This window comes from Elephantulus edwardii, unplaced genomic scaffold (genome assembly GCF_000299155.1).
Source record: "Elephantulus edwardii isolate Elephantulus edwardi_28Jun2011 unplaced genomic scaffold, EleEdw1.0 scaffold00058, whole genome shotgun sequence".
NCBI classification, from domain to species: domain Eukaryota; kingdom Metazoa; phylum Chordata; class Mammalia; order Macroscelidea; family Macroscelididae; genus Elephantulus; species Elephantulus edwardii.
The window spans coordinates 9,017,169-9,024,716 of NW_006399808.1; the positions used below are offsets into that span (position 1 = coordinate 9,017,169).

The 7,548-nt window shown below is 42.4% G+C and overlaps 1 pseudogene; it reads left to right on the top strand.

The window, feature by feature from the left end:
- Nucleotides 1-4,460: 4,460 nt before the first annotated feature.
- Nucleotides 4,461-5,042, top strand: LOC102852620 (annotated as a pseudogene).
- The last annotated feature ends 2,506 nt before the right edge of the window (nucleotides 5,043-7,548 follow it).

The window sequence follows — 7,548 nt, forward strand, 5'->3', positions numbered from 1 at the left end:
AGGACAGAGCGGAGTTTAGGGCTGTTGTACATAGGGTCGCTATGAGTCGCAGGCGACTCGACGGCACATAACAACAACAACAACAATGTTCTTTGGTGGTTATGAGGTGTAGTAAGAATTGTTGTTGTTAGATACTGTTGAGTCTACTACAACTCACAGCAACCTGATGAACAATGGATGAAAACCTTGTCCTGTCTTGCACCATTCTCTTGATCTTCATCATATTCAAGCCCATTGTTACAGAAACTGAGGAAGACCTGAAGCACTTACTGCAGAAGGTCAAAGACTGTAGTCTTCAATATGGATGAAAGCGCAACATCAAGAAGACAAAGATTCTCACCACTGGGCCAACTGACTGCACCATCATAGATGGAGAAGAGATTGAGGTTGTTAACAGTTACAGCTTGTTGTTCCACAATCAACGCTTTTGGGCACCAGCAGTCAGGAAATCAAAAGGCAAATTGCATTAGGTAAATCTTCTGCTGTCAGGGAACTTTCCAGAATACTGAGAAGCAACGATCTCACTCTAGAGACTAAAGTTCGACTGATCCAGGCCATGGGCTTTGCAATTAATTACTATGCATCAGAAAGCTGGATAATGACTAAGGATGATAGAAGAAGAATTGATGCCTTTAAGTTGTGTTGCTGAAGAAGAGTCTTGAACATACCATAGACCACCAAGAAAACAAATAGGTCTGTCCCGGAGAGGGTGAAACCGAGTTTCTCCTTGGAGACTAGGATTTTGAAGCTTCGTCTCATGTATTTTGAGCATGTGGTCAGGAAGGACAGCTCCTTGGAGAAGCATATCATGCTCGGGAGGACTGGGGGACAGCACAGGAGAGGAAGACCCCAGAGGAGATGGATTGATATAGTAGCTAGGTCAATGAGGGTAGATGTGTCAGTGTCAATGAGACAGGCTCAGGACAGAGCAAGCTTCAGAGCTATTGTACTTAGGGTCACTATGAGTCACAGGTGACTTGACAGCACATAACAACATGTCACTACATGGCATTGAGGACCTTCCTCTTTTTCTCTGACCCTCCTCCACCTTTCCCAGTGTGAGGTCTTTACTGACCTCTCCTGACAAGATGCCCAAAGTATGTGAGATGAAGTATCTCTGTCTTTACCTCTAGGACATAATTTTCTAGATAGTGTCCTATCATCACCCAGATGACTTCTACTCATATCACTGCACCAGCAGGAGTCCAAGGTTGTCAATCTTTATAGAAGGAGACTGTTCATTTATCTCCTGAGAATCAAATGACCTCAGTGGATTTAAACTGTTGACCTTTCAATCTCAGTAAAATTCACTAATCACTAGGCCTTTATTTTGTAGTACAAGAAAGGAATACATAATGTGGGTAAAGCATATACAACTTGACAATGGCAGATGAAACATTAAGAAATATACAAGAATGAGGGATGTTTTCGGTAAATATTAAAGCTAACTTTTTTAAATGTCTGTAGTTATATAAATAGATATGTATTCATAGATAAGTGTGTGTGTATATATATATATATATATCTGTAGACATGTGCTTGTGTATCTGTGTGTGATAAATATATATTCAAATATATAATAAAGTATATATGAGGCACAGTCATGGATAATTACTAAAGAACCAAATACCTTGTAGAATTGGTTTACTGATTTTTTTACACTTTTGGGATCATAGCCATATGTTGTTGACTGCCTTCAAGTCGAGCATGACTCATAGTGACCCTATGAACAAATAGCCTGAAGCCCCTCTACAACTATCGACATTTATCAAAATTCTTAGAGTTTCCAGAGGCAAGTTGTTAAGAAAGTGGATCCCACTCCTGCTTCCAACATAGCCATATAAGACTATGATATTACATGCAAGCAAAATACTGCTGAAGGTCATTCAAAAACAGCTGGAAAAGTATTTAGATAAGGAACTGCCAGAAGTCCAATCAAGATTTAGTAAAGGCCGTGACACCAGGGATATCATTGCAGTTGTCAGATGGATCCAGACTGAAAGTAAGGAATACCAGAAGTATGTCTATTTGTTTATTGACTATGCAAAGGCATTTGATGTATGGATCATGACAAGTTGTGGCTGACATTGAAAAGAACGGGAATCCCAGAGCACTGGATTGTACTCATGAGGAACCTATACCTGGACCTGGAAGCTGTTGTGCAAACAGAGCAGGGAGCACTGCATGGTTTGAAATTGGGAAGGTAGTGCGCCAGGGTTGTATTCTATCTCCACATCTATTCAGTCTGTATGCTGAATAAATTATCCAAGAAGCTGGACTCTGTGAGGCATTGGGATTGGAGAGAGAATCATCAATAACCTGCCTTATGCAGATGATACAACCTTACTTGCTGAAATGAGGAGAGCTTGAAGCACTTGTTGCAGAAGATCAAGGAATGCAGCCTTCAGTATGGATTGCATCTCAATGTCAGGAAAACAAAGATTCTTACCACTGGATTGATAGGCAGTGTCATGATGGATGGAGAGGAGATTGAAACTTTCAACAGCTTTATCTTACTTGAATCCACAATTAACACCCTTAGTACCAGCAGTCAGGAAATAAGGAGACACGTTTCACCAGGAAAATCTTCAGTAAAGGACCTTCCAAATTATTGAGGAATAGTGATATCAGTTTAGAGACTAAGATGCATCTGATTCAGGCCATAGTCTTTCAGATTACTAGTGCTGCATCCGAAAGCTGGAAAATGAATAAGGATGACAGAAAAAGAATTGACACCTTTGAACCATGATGTTGTTGGAGAGGAGCACTGAACTTTCCATGGATGGCCAAGAGGACAGATATATCTTGGAGAGGGTGCAGCCAGAGTGCTCTTTGGAGGCAAGAATGATGAGGCTTTGCCTCACAAATTTTGGACATGTTGCTAGGAGGGGCTGTTCCTTGGAGAAGGACATGATGTTGGGAAGGATGGAGGGCCTGAGAAGAAGAGGAAATCCCTTAATCAGGCAGATTGATATGGTAACTGCTGCAATGGGCTCTTGTGTGTCAGAAAGTGTGAGTATGGCGCAGGATAAAATAGGGTTCAAATCTTTTGTACACAGGGTCACTATGAGTCATGTTCAACTCGATGACACCTAACAACAAGTATCATAGTCTCATGGGACAACTTAGTCATAGTTCATAAAGTTTATGTTTTATATCCTAGATTGGTCAGTAGTATCTGGGTTATTGTTGTTGTTAGGTGCCATCAAGTTGAGTACAACTCACAGTCACACTATGAACAACAGATCTGAACCCTGTCCTATCCTGAGCCATCCTTATCATCCCCCAACACACTTGAGCCCGTTGCTACAGTCGTTATACAATCCATCTCATTGAGGGTCTCCCTCTCTTTCTCTGACCCTTCACCTTTCCAAATCCTATGACCCTTTCCAAGGAGTAGCCTATCCTAGCAACATACCCAAAGTATTTGAGATAAAGTTTCACCATCCTTACCTCTAGGACCATTCTGGTTGCACTCTGTCTAAGGTATATGTGTTTTGTTCTTTTGACAAGTAGCATCAGGTTCTTGAAACTTAGCAATCGGCCATCTAAGATGTAAATATTGTCTTCTGCTTGTCTGGAACAAAAAAGAATGACAGAAACCAAAGATTTAATTAGCTCTCTACAGGACTAACTAAAAAAAGAAAATGTTGTTGTTGTTGTAGTTGTTGTTATGAGCCGTCAAGTCACATGGGACTCATAGCAAGCAACCTTATGTTCAACAGCTCTGAACCTTGCTCTAGCTTTCCTGAGCCAACCTTATTTTCTCTGACAGTCACTGAGTCAATCCATCTTATCCAGGATCTTCCTCTCTTACACTTTCCCTCCACCCCTCCAAGCATACAATGTCCATTTTCCCTACATTCATGCTTCTCACATTCCATGTTCCAATCACTAGTGTCTGTTTACAATGGTTCCTCCTTCTGTGTGTTTCCATATTTGAGGGCTTAGCATCAGTTGCTGTATCTGCTAGTCTAATTTAAGTGTGCTCTATTGTTCATGGTGGACAGTGCTTGGTGGGGCTCCCCAGTTGAAAAAAGCTTGGAAGCAGGAGTGGCTTCCACTTCTGTAAACAACTTGCCTCCGGAAACCCCATGAACCTGGAGAAACGATGAAAGTCACGCACTCAAGTGTCAAGGACTTTAGTTCATAGGGTTGCTATGAGTCGCCTATGACTCCACGGCACTTAACAACAACAACAACAACTTTTGTACATATGGTTTTCGAAGGCCTGTTATTTCAGAAGTGGATGGCCAATCCCTCTTCCTAAAAAATGGAAAATAGCCTCCACAAAAACACAACCTCATCTACCCTAAGACCAGATGAGCTACCATTATCAGTGGTTGTAACCAGGTATATACACTGATGATCACAGATAGAATGGAATAAAAATACACACCAAAGCTCTTTGCCTGTGATCGCGGTGTGCGCTCAGGTGCAGAGGGACAAGTGGGGCCAACATGCTGGTGGCCAGGAGCTGGGTTTGTCGGAAAACTTACGTAACCCTGCAGAGACCCTTCGAGAAGTCCCGTCTCCACCAAGAGCTGAAGCTTATTGGCGAGTATGGGCTCTGGAACAAACGTGAAGTCTGAAGGGTCAAGTTTACTCTGGCCAAGATCCGCAAAGCTGCCCGAGAGTTGCTGACGCTGGACGAGAAGGACCCATGGCGTCTGTTTGAAGGCAAAGCGCTGCTTAGGCGCGCTTAGGTCCGCATTGGTGTGCTGGACGAGGGCAAGATGAAGCTGAATTACATCCTGGGCTTGAAGATCGAGGATTTGGAGAGGCGTCTGCAGACCCAGGTCTTGAAGCTCGCTTTGGCCAAGTCCATCCACCACGCCTGTGTGCTGATCCGCCAGCGCCATATCAGGATCCGAAGGCAGGTGGTGAACATCCCGTCCTTCATTGTCCGCCTTGACTCCCAGAAGCACATTGACTTCTCCCTGCGGTCTCCGTGTGGTGGAGGCCGCCCAGGCCGTGTGAAGAGAAAGAACGCCAAGAAGAGCCAGGGTGGGGCTGGCGCCGTTGATGATGAAGAGGATTAGGCTCACCGGTCCCCTCCTGGGTGGGAAACGGTCTAGTGTACCAGCCAGGTGATACAATTAATTCATGAATGATAACTAATAAATCAATTAACTAATGGAGAAAAAATACACACCAAAACTCAAATTCTTAAAGTCCAGACTTTCTGGATTTGTAGAGACTAAAGGAACCCCAAGGTCAATGTCACCCTGAGATACTCTTAAATCTTGTAAAGAAACCACTCTGAGTAGTAGTCACTCTTCGGGTAAATAAATAACAGATTAAATCATATAATAAACACTATATCATCTTTGAATACCATGCTTCTTTTAAAAATTACCTGTATGAAACTAGAGTCAACATTTACTGTAAACCAAGGATAAGAAGATAAAAGTGGCCAAGGAAGCTAGACCAATGGAACAAGCACAACATAAATGATGAGAATGTTGGCCCATTTTGAAAAATGTAACTAATAGCACTGAAAAATATGTACAGAAATTGCTTAATGTGAATCTAAACTGCTGTGTAGATATTCACCAAAAGCACAATAAAATATTATTTCTATTTTTTAAAAAACAGAGTGGGGGTGATAGAGAAGGGATAAGGACAAAAAGAAACCCTGGTAGCTCCTAGTATATGCACTCTCAAGATGTCTAAGTGGTCTGCTGTCTGAACCCATACACGTACATGCAGAGATTATAGCAACACTCCAGGAGACAGTACTCCTGGAGTACTGTCACCTGCCAATTCCCACTCTCTCCTTCACTCCCTGGAGAAATCTCAGGGAAGAGGAGGATCAAGCCCAGCTTCAAGCTTCCTTCTCATTCCCCAATACGAGAAAACAAATTTTGATGCTTAGTCATTTCCCATTGGGTTGGGCTTTACTGGGGATCTGAGTCACCACACAGGTGCCAGAGGGAAAGGCGCTGCCCAGCATGACACATCTGCCTGCTTAGAAAGGAGGTTAGCCATGGAGTTCAGGTGCTGTGGGCTCCAGGGGCCTCTCCACTTCTGACTGACTGCTAAGAATCTTGGCTGTTCTGTGAAGGGTTTTGGAATCGCAAGTCAAGTGTGAAGCCTCAGGGCTCCTTTGTTTGTCCATTTTCTTTTCTCCTTCCTCCTCTGTGACCATGAGAAGTTAGTTATCTTTACCTGTGTCCTCTAGTACCTGAGAAAAACAAAGTCACAACCCCCCTGGAAGAGTTTGGATAAAGTCGTATTCAGTCCCAAACACTTAGCAAACACTCAATAAATGTTAGTTCCTTTTCCCTTTCTCTCTTGTTCTTTAAACCCAACTAACTCATTGTCATTGAATTGAAACTGACTCATAGTTGACCCTCCAGCAGGATTTTGGAAACTCTAAGTCCAACAGGAGAAGATTGCCCATCTTTCTCCCTCAGAGCCGCTGGCGAGCTGGAACAACTCTCAAGGTATGGCAAAGAGGGATAGGGCTGTACAGAACAGAGAGAGGTCAGGGCCATGTCATTCTTCCCATGGGAGTGAGGGGATGAGATGCTTTCCCACTGGCCAGTCCTTCTCACTAAGGAGTGACACTATGAGCTACCAGACTGAGATACAACAATCCTAGTGACTTAATTACCCCCAATCCAGATGCCCTGTTTTTCATACTAGCTCAGTATACATACTGAATAAATGTTATGAATGAATACAACCCTAACACACATATGATTTCTGATTATAAAACACGCAGTGTCCCATTGTTATGTTCAAATGACTGTCTCTTTGTCTATTCTCAGGTTTCTTATGAACACAAGTGTTCTAGAATTCTCATCTTCCACAATATTATTCATAATTTGTTATAAACTACATTGTTCACTGTTGAATGTCTTTACATAGCCAATAACATACAGATAAACATATGTCTGCTATTCTCTGCTTTCAGGCACAATCCATCTGATATGTTCGCTGATGATATTATCTATCCTTCATTCCACTTCCTCCTTGAATCTAGCTCAAACTTCTGGAAGTTTCCTGTCAATATAATACTACAACAATTTTTTAAATTATCTTCAGCAAAAAAGATGCTGTTATTAAGTGTTGTATTACTCATAATAACCGTGAACCCTACCCTGTCCTGTGCCATCTTCACCATCTTGGACATATACAAACCCACTGTTACAGTCACTCATTGACTGTATCAAGCCATCTCATTGAGGATCTTCCCCTCATTCTCTAAGCTTTCAAGCGTGATATCGTTTTCCAAGGAGTGGTTCCTCCTAACAACATACTCAAAGTATGTGAGAAGAAGTTTCACTATCCCTGCCTCCAAGAAGCACCATGGCTGCACCTTTTCCAAGACTCTGTGTGTGTGTGTGCACGCGCGCGTGTGCGTGTGTGTTTCAATATCTAACATCAACACTCTTCTCCAACACCAAAGGCATTGATTCTTCTGTCATCCTTATTGTCCAGTTTTCAACTATGTAGCAAATCCGTTAAATGATCATGGTTTGGATCAGGCACACTTTAGTTTTCAAACTGACATCATTGCTCTTCATCACTTTGGAGAGA